The following is a 13938-nucleotide window of genomic DNA, read 5'->3' as shown; positions in this document are numbered from 1 at the left end:
TACCTACCTACCTATGAAATCCATGAGTTCTTGGATCAGAATGAGTATGCAATAAATTCTAGCTATCTTTACATCTACCCAACAGTAGGCAGTAATATTATAAAGAATGGTTTGGTTCCCAATTCCAATTGATATCATTAAATTTGCCTATCAGAGCTATAAAATATGGAGAGTTGGCAGTTGGACAAACATTAGCCCTGAAGACAGTTTGCAGAGGGGAAAATGGAAAATGTGCCTTAAAAGGCTGAGAAGACGATCTCTCTGCTCTTTACTGCCGAACCACCTGTAGCTTGTTAGCATTTCATTCTGCTGTCATTCTTTGTTTGGTTTCTTCCCCTTTTCTTTGTCTGCCTTAAGACTGACCTTCTACACAAACACACTGCCCTGCCACAGCCTCCAGCATTTACTTCCGGCTAAAGTAGAGAGAGCTAAGCAACACATCCAGTACCAGCAGCAATAAAATGCAGAGGAGTTCTTGCATGCCAGGAAAGGATGCTAAGAGAGGGAATCCAGCTTTGGATAAAACTTGGGTCTTTGTATAGCTGCCTTTCACTTAGGAGTAGCTTTTTTAGCAGGGCAGTGGTGGCGTACGCCTTTAATCCTATCACTTGGGAGGTAGAGGCAGGCAAATCTCTATGAGTTTGAAGCCAGCGTGGTCTGCAGAATGAGTTTCAGGACAGACAGGATAAACAGACACACACAAAAAGTGATTTTCTTATTTGGCATTTGTAGGACATCATTTACCTAAGTCTATTTTCAGACTTGTTCGTCTGTAACTGGTCTATATCTGAAGCTGTTTTGAAGACCAAATATGTTATGAAAATTGCCCAGTGTGTTATTCCATTTTCTATTCTTTCCATTGGAAGGATTAAATTAATTTTTTGCATAAAGTATTTCTTAAAAATATAATTTGGATAAAAAGAGTGACATGGGAATTATCTACATAGTAGTTTCATTTGTAACCATGGAGACAAATAAAACCCCAAAATGGGGCAGAAGGAGATCTGAGTGTAAGAATTTGGGAATGACTTTGGTGGATACAGGAAACGAAAAACACTTAATTGCCTCTGAGACACACAAGTCAACAGTTACTTGGCACAGTAAACAAGGCAACAGTTCAGATGCTAGATAGAGGGTTTCTAACTTTCCAGACATGGATGTTTCTCCTCCAAGAATCTGGCGTCAAGTTCAATATATAAACTAAGAGAAAAGTTAGGGAACATACAGGATAGTTCCATTGTAAGCACACCATATGCAGTTGCTCAAGTAAATCATGAAATACTGTCATTTTCCTACTGATCTTGCAAAAGATAGTCCCAGAGTCTTCACAATGCTTCAACACTCCCACCCCTAAAAGGAAAAGTTCTAAGAAGGAATGGAGGGAAATGTGACTTGGAGAGAAAGACCAAGACAATACATAATGGCAGAGGGAGCAGAGACGGGGACCACAAGGAGCAAGAGAGAGAGAACAGTGCTAATGATGTTGTAACAACTACAGCACACATCCAGTTGGGGTGACAGGATTTAATCAGGAAGCATAGAAGACTTTAGATAAACTAAACTTGCCCAGTGCTCGGAGAACATACTCGAAGGGAAATGGATGCCATTCTCTTTACCTGAGTTGCAGACTCTCATAGTAATAAAGCTAACTGAAAAAAAAAACAACTTTCTTTCTAGATGAGTCTGTGTTTCACAATTATTTAAACAGTATCTTCTATATATCAAACTTTGTGATATGAATATAACTAAATATAATAATTTTGCCAATAAATCTTCCACAGTCAAAACTGGAAGGAGCGGAAAAAAATATTTCTAACATAATTTTACTTGCCTTTTAAAACAATGATCAATGCTTAGTGGGCATGTGTACTTCATTTTAAAAGTAAGCAGGTACTGAAGAGTATCATGAGGTTAAGAAGAGCAGTTCTGGACCAGAGAGATGGATCAGTGGGTAAAGTGCTTGATGCCTAAGCATGAGGACCCGAGCTGGAATCTTTAGCACATAGGCACATAAGAGGAACATGATCGTCGCAGCCCTCCTTCCACGCCCCCAGTACCTCAGTGTTGGATTGGGAGGCACATGGATCTTGTAGACTCACTGGGCATCCGCTGCAGTAGAAATTGCAGAATGAAGAATCAGTAAGAGATTCTTTCTCCAAAAGTAAGGTAGAAATGGGCACGCCAACCTAGATAGGGCAAAGCCAAGTAGGCCTCAACTCTATACAAAGAACCATGGGCAACTGAGGAAAGGTAGGAGTGGAAGGTGTGATCTTCACAGGGATAGATCACCAACTGGTTGTCCAGTGCCAAATTGTCATCCTTGAGAGCAAACATATAAGTAGCAGTATATAGACCGAGCAGGTTATATTTAGAAACACACACGTGTGTGTGCGTCCATGAGCAATAACAATGAACAGAGAGGTCATGAATTTGAAAGAGATTGGGAAGGGTATATAAGGGAGGACTTGAAGGAAAGGAAAGAAAATGAAGAAATGTAATTATAGTTTCAAAAATTAAAGACTTAACAAATAAAAATAGAGTGCAATAGCAAAAGATACTATTGTCAACCTCTGGGCTCTACACACACATACACACTCAGGAATAGGTGCACCCATGCACCCACATACACACACATTCATACACCACACAAACAGAAAACAAAAAGAGTTGGTCTTTTGTTTTTATAAGTTAGTCACGAAGGAACCACAAAATGGAGCTGGCAAGGTTGAATAATGCAGGCATACCTTTTGCTAACTGATGTTCATCCAGGGATTTGGGGTTATTTCTAAACTATGAGATGGTATATACCAAGTGCCTCATAAGGTCCCAAACAAGACTATATCTTATGTTTTAGAATATTTCACATTTTATTTATGTCTTTGCCAAGAAGTCAGAAAGCTGTCCTTACACAGGTTTTTCACGAAATCACATTGTAACTATAAATCTTCAATTTTGTTTCCTATTATTCCTAACTAAAAAAAAAAAAAAAAGAGGCAGATAAATGTGTGCGTGCTTGAAACACCTGACAGAGCTCTAAGGGAGGGCTGCTGTGGTAGATGCAGAATTAGAAATGCAGCTTCGTAGAGGAGGCTCAAATCTATTTTAAAGCTACGTTAAGTGTACCGGGAAGGCCCCAAATAGTTCCACGAAGCTTGAAAATGGGAAAAATAGCCAAGAGGACAATGAACCGGAGGTAGAATTATTTTCCATATATTTTGCAAATCTAGGCAATGTATTCGCTATTCAAACCACAGAATGAATGAAGAGCTGAGGGAGCAGCTGAGATGAAGGCTAAAATTGCTTTTACCTCGGGGCCACTGTCTTCAGCCCCTTGGGATGCATTTCAGTCTAAATTCTCAACTTATTTGGGGGAACCTGGAGAGGCAGAGGGGTAATTATCACAAAAGTCACTTCATCACCCATCCTAACGCTAAAGCGACTCCACTGACATAAATAAAATAAAACCTGGGATACTTTACGTTATAAAATTCCGTGCTCTTATGGAATAAAAGAAGTATAAAAGGATCCTCTCTAATAGTGTGCTAATGAGCATCTGGACCTTCAGTGTGACTGCAGAACGGAATGGCTGTCTTAGTGCCAACATGTAAAGAAGTGATTCCCAGATACACACACACATGCACACACACACACACATGCACACGCACGCACATGCACACACACACACACACACGCACGCACACACACACACACACACAGAGAGAGAGAGAGAGAGAGAGAGAGAGAGAGAGAGAGAGAGAGAGAGAGAGAGAGAGAGAGATGCATGCACGCACACTCACACACACAAACACCCTTAACAGTTTTGGAAGAAAATCATTGTTACTTATGTGCATATGGCTGTGTCTGTGTACGGATGTGTGCATATGAGTGCAGGTACCCTCAGAGACAACAAGAGGGTCTCACATCCCCTTCCTAGAGCTGGGATCACAGGAGGTTATGAGACACCTACCGGGTGTGCTGGGGAACTGAACGTGGGTCCTCTGCAAGAGTAATATTTGCTCTTAACCACTGATTGTCTATCCAGACCTCAATTTTTGTTCAACTATTAAAGTCAACATTAATTCTTATATAAATGACACATATTGGAATTCTTCAGAAAGACATAAAATGGTGTTTGGAATATTCAAAAAAACAACTGAGTCTCATACAGGAAACAAATTAGCTTAAGAGTCTATATATCTAGTGTTTTTTATTCCAGTTTACCAGGAATTAATGCATTAACTGTTCTGGTCAAAAATAATTTTGATGGTTACAAAACAAGAAACAAAAGAATATTGTTAAAATAAAAACAATAACTCCCACATAGAAGATAAGGCAATAGATTTTTCCACACATTCAAGGAAATCTCCCTCTTCCAGCTGAGTCACTAGCAGTATGGTTACTCTTTTGGCTGGTTAATTAATTAAATAAGAGGACTGGTTGATTCTCAAGTTTACTATATAGTCAAACCTGAAATCAGCTCGAAGCATTGGCCGGACCACACCCTGGCCAGTTTGATCGCATGTTATATGTGTGTTTATGCCAAGAAGAACTCAGGAAATGCAGATCATGTGGGTTTGCATGAACATTCTACACCCCTATTCAGTTACACAGGGTCACAGTCATCATGTGATTGACAGCAAAGTTATGTACCAGCTCAGGGTGGTTACAGGCTTCTGGAAGGCTTCCACTAAATCAGGCCAAAGGCCCTTAGTTAGGCAAGTGAATACAACAAGCTGTTTGGAACTGCAACAGGGCCTCAGAAATCGTTGCCTGTAATTGTGAGCCAGAGAGCATTTGAGTAATATGCCTGAAACGTGTGATGTATGCAGAGTGTCCTGCCAACATTTTCCAGGCTCTAAGTCATTTTACAACCCTGAAAGTGACTCAGAATGTTGGCCAGAGCTGCTATTTTGTTCTGTTCTTTGCTCCTTTCATTCTTTTCTGTCCCAAATGTTGTCTCCCTTCAGTCAAGTAAATTCAGCCTTCTCTTTTAGTGCTAAACCAGGGAACCTTAAGGGCTGGGTGACTGTGTTGAGTCCCCCAGATAGCTATGTGTTTAATGGAGTAGGTGCAGCACTGAGATATCTGTTTTACACACACACACACACACACACACACACACACACACACACACACACACAGAATCACTGAAGAGACATGGCCAATTTTATTCCTCCAGGAGAGCTTAGGGGATTTAGACTGAAATGGAAATTTTACTGGATGGAGAATAGAGGCTCAAGTTTTAGTCCCAGGCCTGAAACGAAAAGCAATTGCATAATTATTTTGAGCATGAATGTCCTTCATAAATCAACAGTCATGCAACTGAAACATAGGGAGTTGAAAATCAGCTTCGAATTGGGAATGATTTACTAGTGATAAATTGAGGAGCAAATACCATGGCCACTCTTGAGGGCAGTGACACATATTTTCACGAATTATGGCTCTCCACGAAAGGCCATGAAATGGACTATTAACTAGCATTATTCTGGGTTCAAATCAACAAGGTTGGTTCTTTGGAACATATTCTGACTGACCGGGATTTCCTGAAATGGACTATGTTGTTTTGGACCTTAAAGTTCCTTGGAATTGCTAGATTAAAATATGAATACTGAAATAATAATGTGCTATTTGTAGTTATAGTGGGCCAACCATGAAAAAATAATTCCTTTTGTGTGTATGTATTCATCATCTAAGCAGCGTGGTTGATTTCATCATTCTCACTCACTCATATAAGGTATCTCTTCCTATTATCATTTATCTGAAACACAGGAATGTGTACAAGCATTGTTATGATTGAAAGATGGCAAATTAGAACTTAGGCTGTAACAGTGAAAAATAAATTGTATAATCAATAGTAAGATGCAGCTTACCTTTTCCTGAAATTCCTTGTGAACCGAAAATCCCACGTCTATCTTAATCTGAAGAAAGCAGAAACAAATTACAGAGTAATCTTATTTAAATATGACTATGGTATCCATAACATTCTCTCCATAAATTTCCCAAAGCTATTTAATACTAGAAGCTGATCCTTGACCAAAAGCATTTTTATTTCCTGGTTCTGTTTAAAACTTTAGTAATGGCCCCAAACTCTGAACTATTCAGTGATGATGTCACGCCGACTTACACCAGCGGAGATAAATAATAGAAGTGCTTTTCGGGGTGCCCATCATGTGTGCTTGTTCATGTGTCCCATTTTCACTGCTACATTTTATTTACGTAAAGAGAATGTTTAGAAACGTAGGGAATGACAGCAAAATGAGCTCCCTGACAGCCTAAGGAAACGCCTGCCGTAGGAACTGCGGCTTCCATTCGTTTGCTCGCAGGTTCGCAGTACAAGGATTGAAACCACAGGTTCCGTCCCTGCGAGATCTCAGAGCCACACGTGTGCACGGTTCCATTTTGAAAAGCAGCAGGTGTTTCTCTTTCAGCTTGACTTTCTCCAGACATTAAGTATAAAAGAAAAACATTGGGGTGAAAACTGTTAACTAGGGCTCTCTCCTCCCCCCCTCTCTCTGTAATCTTAGAACAAAATCACATGTTACTATGTAGGTTTTCTTCCTCACACACAAGACTTGGAAGGGGGTGATTACTGAAACAGAAATACTTCCAAACTACTTACAGAATAATTTACAATTAGGCTTTGTGGAAAAGTGAAAATCCATGCAGTAAAGCAACAGAAGATTCTGGCATTTTCGTACCAACAACAAAAGTTGTAAATAGGAACAGAGTGCTGCCACGTCTTTGCTTTAACTTGATTTCATTCAAGCAATGGCATGGGAGATATTTTGAGGATTCTCTTAGTCTAAGATGGTTCCTTGATTTAGATAAAAGATTAAGTTTTGTTCACCAGATGTGTTTAACTTAAGAAAACCAGATTAATAGTGTCCTGGGGTCCCAACATCATTCATTGTTAGTGACTGTCCACTGCTTTAGGCAAAAATAACATCCTGGAATTAGCACATCCCTAAGGATTTTAATTCACTACAAAGCCAGAATTGGATACTCCGGATGCCTCTGCTGTTTCACCTTGGGGCTTCAGAGGTTGGATGGAGCTGTGAGACAGGCTGCTTCATCTTTAGTGGGGGATTTTAATGGAGGATTTCAAACTTTTTCTAGGGTGAATGAGAGGCAAGGGAAAACTATCAGAATTAAATCAAAGAAGTGAAGCTTGGTGTGACAAACGGCTCTCTGCTTGCATTTAATAATCAATGTTTTCCAGCTTTCCTAGTCTTTCTCAACCACTTCCTCCTGGGAAAGTTTGGCCTCACACTAGGTCCAAGGAAATGGTGTGATTATTTTTTTGAAGGTTTATTCTTATATTTGTGTAAATGCTTCTGTGTGAATATTTGAGACCTCTGGAATCCAGAAGAGTATCAGATCCTCTGAGGCTGGATACAAGGAGTTGTGAGTTGCCCCCTGCAGTGATGCTGGGAACCCAACTCTAATCTTTTGGAAGAACAGGAGGTTCCTGTAGCCACTGAGCCATTTCTCCAGCAATAGGATACGATTTAAGGGATGTCCCAAAGTTTACACCTTGTCAAGCATCTCCTCTGCTTTCTGTAACTTCTTAGAAAAGAGCAAAGACATACAGAATAAGAACACTATATAGTTTAAAAAAACTATCAGAAACACTCTCAGGTATTTTGAAAAACTTAGCAGAGGGAGCTGAGAGGCCTCTTAAATCAGCATACTTAACACTCCAAATATTAAATCATCTGGAAATGAGGGTTGCAGCAAATGTGACCTATAGTGACAGTTGGGAGCACTGGTCTAAACCAGCCAGGAGGCAAAACAGCCTTATTGTGGCTGCAATCTCCTGTGAGGGACCAGCGTTATTCCCTGCCTTAGAGAAAGAATCCTTGTAGCAATCCCCTAGCATCCTCCTGTCAGGGCAGCCTTATGGGTCACGCAATCTACTGTATGTTCTTACATGTCAGGTCTCAAAATGAAGTCCAGAGAGGAAAATTAAAATCAAAACATATGTTCTCTAGCCACAGGTAAATCCAGAACTCAGTATTTTCTTTACAGTTCAGTAAATATTCTGTTTTGCCAACACCTGCCCTGCCATTACCAATTTGCTGCATAGCATCCTGCCCCACAAAAGTGTAGTAAAGCAGGAGGTGTTTAAAAAAAGATGCAAAGTACCAATTTCTCTACTCATGGGAAACAGCTAAACACTGTTTTCTTCATCAAGAATAAAGATCCTTAATACCAGCTGTCCATACACTCTCCTTCCCAAATGCGGTATGAACAAGAAGTGTGGGTCTGAGATAGACAAGGCAAACTTTTCTGGGAGCAGCTCTACCCCTTTTTAATAGGATAGCTAGATGTGTCTTGCAAAGTAACAGATAACTGGCTCTCAGTCTCTTGTAAGGAACAGATGGGAGGTAGGAGTTGAGAACACTATTCTGAGATTGCAGTCATCATATTTGATGCTTTGGTTTTCGCCAAATCACCCAACTGGCTTGTGACTCAGTTCTCTCCATCTGCCAGTGTGCTAAAATAATGGCTTCGCCATCTTCTGTGCCTCCTAGACTCAAAGACGGGTTTTGAGGAGGAATAAATGAATTCCTTGCGATTTTCTATATTGATTCAAAACCACTCAGGACATCAGGGATTTATTAATTACTATGATTAAGGGGAAATTAGTTTTAACCTTTGTTTTCAGTGAACACCCATAGACCCTTCTAAATGTAAATATTATTTTCAAAAGGACAATTGATCTGGAACCTATTCATGTAGATCAATATATTGTACTGTGTGCATTGTACCAATTAAGATAACTAGCTCAACCTAACCCACCCTTTGATAATTTGATCAAAACTAAAAAAAAAAGGCTGGAACAATACAATGAATCTTGCTATCCTCCAGTTAGTTAAACAAGAGCAATCAAAACAAATACGCTACCAGCTTGATGGAATGCACCTCCACATGTAGCCCAGCATCTCTGTCCTTTGACCTGCATCTTTAAGCTATGTATACTTTCACAGCTGCACATGTTCTTCCTACCGAAGCAAGGATGGAGCTCTGTTTCCTATAGCCCCCAAGATTTCTTGAAATTGGTGCCAGTTCTCCCCCCAAAGTTTTCATTTCAAAATGTAAAATATGTGTGAATATCATATCATTTCGTGAGTGGCTTTAAAAAGTTTATATAAATTACAATTTAAGGATGACATTTAAAATGATAATAGCTTCAAGTTGTTTTTGCTAATGTGAGAGAACTTAAAAAAAAATCTTACATTTATCCTTAGACAGGCTATATGCTCCTTGAGATAGAAATTGGAAGTTTGAAGGAAGTCACTTCCTTTGATGCAATTCTACTTAATTTATAGGAAACTATTCTTTAATGTTAATGAGAGCTCTTTCGATGGGGTGTGAAAGATCCAATAATAGATTCTGAAAAGTCATTAGGAACAGTCAAACTTGTAATCTCGTAAACATAAGGTAAACAAGTTGATGGCTTTACTTCAGACCAGATTTTGTGGCTGAGGGGACAGCTGAAAAAAAAAATAGTTGGGAGGTGATGACAGAGTCCGAAATAGACATTTTTGCAAATCAGTGTTAGAAGTCTGGGAGTCAGAAAACCACACAGGATCTTAAGATCCTCTAGTCTAGATGAGTCGAGACAGGGGCAATGAGTTTGGGATGGGGTCTTCATAGACTTGCCCACGACTGAGCTATGAGTTGGAGACATCACCTGTAGTGGGCCAGGTCACCATGTTACTTATTCTTTTTGTTCTTTGAGTTACTGTGTAGATGAGGAACTAACTCTGACGCCACGCAGACATCGCCAGCCATGAAAGCAACCTCCCTTGTGCATCTCTTTTTGACACTTCAACCCTATGGACTGATTAGAGAAGCCCTCTGTAGCAGGTCCTCCAGAGGAATTGACCCTGAGTTGCGCACAGAAATACTTCAGAGAAAACTCGCAAAGCACCTTTGCCCATCCTGACTTCCTCCACGAAAGCTACTTTGAGGAAACTGTATACCTCTGCATCATCCCATTCAGTTTCTTCACTTCCAAGATGGCATTTCTGATTAATTTATCTTGACATCAAGCTAGAAAAGTGGCCATCGTATTACATGAATAATGTCTTTAGGAACCCAAAGTCACACACATATGACAAGAAGATACAGTTGTAATACTGCCATAACAAAACACAACTAAGATCATTTTAAATCACCACTGGCATTCTTAAAACTCCAGCTTGATTGAAAAGCCCCTTCCCTGCAAAGCAATGTCATCTTTGCCCTTGTCTAACTTGATTTCTTGCTTAGGCTAGAGATTAATAAGTGAGTCCAGAGACACATGAGACCTATTACCTTTTAATTTCATATACACATTTAAATTCAGAGTGTGCACACATGCTCAAATATACACCACAATACACACACACACACACACAACACTAAATGGATGGATAGACAGATAAATATAGGTATATAAAATATGTTTTTAATCTTCCTATTGTATAATAAACTCTTGCAAGCTGTTTGTCAAAAACAAACTGAACAGTCCATCATGAACAGGGAGAGGGAGGAGTCATGGATTCTTTATTCGCTATTGGCATTAATAAAATTACACATCACTCCAAGAACATCTATTCTTTTGATCTAATAAGTAGTTAATTTTATGAGGAAAAGGAAGGATCAATGATGTGACTCTGGAGTAAAAGAACATGCTGTCAAGTGTCCTTGTGACTTAATTCAGTCCCAGGACTCACATGGAGGAGGGGTAGAAATGACTCTTGCAAACTGACCTTTGACTCTGATATGTGAGCTATAACACATGCCCCTGTGCATGCAAGCCTGTGTGCACACGCAAATAAATGTAAGAGAAAACTTTTGAAAGAAGCATAAGATTCATTTTGTCTATTTGTTATTGTATAAGAGAAACACTTCTCAAGTCAACCATTATCACACTATTAGAATTACCAGAATAATTGGATTTCCAGGAGTACTAGTTAGATCTACCCAAAGAAATGCTTCAATGGCTTTTATCAAAAATGCAGCCAGTGGTGTTTCCATTTAAAATGATTATATAAAACCTCTACTTACAATAAAGTTTCAGTATACTTTATAGAAAAGTAAAGTTCAATCATCTATTCTACCTTTCTTTTTGGTTATTTCCAAAAATGGGATGAAATGATAAGCTTTTCTACATGTTGTGTGAAGATTTCATTTTGTTTGAACAGGGAAAAATACACACGGCATTCTTAGCTTAATTCATTCATTATCAGTTGTGACCTTAAAAACCCTTAACCCAAACAGCTAAATTTTCTGGGTGACCCCAGACTGCTGGATGTGCAAATGTACACATGAAGAGAAAATTCAACAAAGACCAGTGTCTATGGGAATGTGTGACTTACTGTGCCCAAGGGGATGCATAGCATGTGCAGGGAGACAGAGGTTCTCCAACAGCAAATGCTAGGCAGAAGGCAGAGAGAGTTTCAGTAGGAATCCTATAAGGCCTCTAGATCTCTAACCATCCCAGCATATGTAAAGAAGTGGGTTGGGTCAGTCTCCTGTCTTCCAACAAAGCCCCATGATACCTTTGTAATTTTTCTTCAGAGAGCATATGCACCAATCCGTGCTGCTGTGTGTGGCCAGTCCTCCTATGGCTTGAGAGCCTGATTCTTGCTGCAGGTTCTTATTTGGTTAATCTTGATGAAAAACCTCGTTTTCTGCAAATACAGTAAAGTCCTTCTTGATAACAGAAGTGCAAGAACAGAATCCTAGATGGCAATTTTAATCCATAGCCAGATGAGTGCAGCTGTTTTAATGATTCAATTAGTGCCAAGTGATAAAATTGGCAGAAAATAAAATTAACATCACAAGAAGTAAAAGGGTGAAGGAACAGCCATTCCAAATGGCAGCATGGGAAATCAAAATTCCTTAGCTGAGAAGCTCTCAGCGCTGTAACTTCGAAAAACTTTTTTTTTTAGTATTTTTATTTTTGATAGATCATGAAAAAAAAATGTCAAGAGGAGTTATAAAGGGTGTTCTTCCTCTTGGTGCTTGAAGTGAGGTTGGGCTGCATAGGGAATAGGAATATTACTGTTGGCTTGACAACATTATGCTCAGAAAATATCAAAAAGCAAAGAGAGTTTAAAATGGGTATTTACATATAATATCGGTGCATATTTACATTTAATATCATATTGGATTTAATTTTATTACTTTCCGGAAGGCAATTGGGAGAAAAATAAACACAGTGGAATGCTATCTCATTGGCATGCAGAATCAATATGGTAATCACATGGCTGATATAAACTCATAAGAAAATGCTTCTGACATTTCATCGGAGCTTCTTAATTTAGTATTTACAATGTCTGTGTGAAATGATATAGTAGTTTTATTGTTTAATTATGGAAATGGCAGCATGTAGCAGATTCTTGACTGTTCTCCTTTAATTACTCTCCAATTATTGAGTGCAAATGTATGAACTTTGGTATCATTATTGGGCTGGCTATTGTTTGTATTTAGAGTAGTTTCTAATCCATCCCCAAAACACGTTGGAAAGAACAGGGGTTTCCTTTCAAGGATGGGGCCCTTTTAAAGAGGAGTAACATAGCACAAGGGTGTGATTTGTGGAGAGGTAATCACAATCAGAAGAGAAATGATGATTTTCAGTCAAGTTATGTCCAGAAAATTTTGTTTATGTCATCAATGTCCCCTAGACTTGTGACTTGATATTCTTATAAGGCAATGGACACTTTGAATACCAAAAGCTGGTATTCTGTTATTATACTATTGTCAGTATCTATAATTTTTAAGTGTTGGTAACCAGTGCTTGGTCCTCTCCTGGCTCATACAGAGCCATGCAAATGCGCTGAGCTTTTGTGAACAGGAATCTGGTCTTCTGTTTCTTGAATAACTTGGATATAAGAATCTGTTTTAATGAATCTTCAAGGATGATTAGAATGACCACATTCTTTCTCCCTCCATTTTTCTTGGAAAGTTTGACCAGGTGTGTTTTCACCTTCATGTGTGCGCTCAGGTATATGTAACATGTGTGCCCATGGCATAACTGAACACCAGAGACCAATCTCCACCATCAGTCAGCAGTTGGCCATTTTTGTTTGTTTGTTTCTTTTGAAGTAAGTGTCCCAGTGCCCAAAATACACTCAGTAGGCTAGGCTGAGAGGCCAGGAATCCCCAGAAATCTGCCTGTCTCTACATCCCCAAATGTGGGATGATATGCACATGTCACATAGCTGTTTCTGAACAAACTCAGGCTCTCATACTTGCAAGGCAAGTACTTTAATAACTCAGTCCCTCCAGTATTTTAAGAATTCATCATCATTGTCATCATCAATTATTATACACATGCACAGTAATATATGAGGCGTAGCTCATATGTGGAAATCAGAGGACAGTTTTGTGGAGTCTGTTCTCTCCTTCCGCCTGTTGAGACAGGCTTATTCTTGTTTCTGCTGTTCCGCAAACTCCAACCTAGCTGGGTCATGAGCTTCTAGGTGTGTAGTAGGAGGCCACTCATTCCTTCCCAGCAGCTTAGACCTGAAGTAATTACTCAGAAACTATATTATTTGCAATACTGTTTGACCAATAGCTTAAGCATATTTCTGGCTAACTCTTATATCTTAAACTAACCCATCTCCATTAATCTGTGTATTGCCACATACCTGTGGCTTCCTGGCAAGGTTCCGGTGAGTCTGTCTCCAGAGGCAGCTACGTGGCATCTCCTTGATTCTGCCTACCCTCTCCTCTGCTATCTGCTTGGAACTCCTACCTTACCCTATTCTGCTGAGCCACTGGCCAAAACAGATTTATTCATTAACCAATAAAAGCAACACATAGAGAGGAGGACTTCTCCACCTCCCATCTTGCCCTAGGAGTGCTATGATTACAGATGTGTGCCACATCTGGCTTTTCCTGGGCTCCAGGGAATACATTCAACTCTTTAGGCTTATACAG

This window comes from Arvicola amphibius, chromosome 6, assembly GCF_903992535.2.
Source record: "Arvicola amphibius chromosome 6, mArvAmp1.2, whole genome shotgun sequence".
NCBI lineage: Eukaryota > Metazoa > Chordata > Mammalia > Rodentia > Cricetidae > Arvicola > Arvicola amphibius.
The sequence above is the reverse complement of the archived record's forward strand: the minus strand, read 5'-3'. Positions refer to the sequence as shown.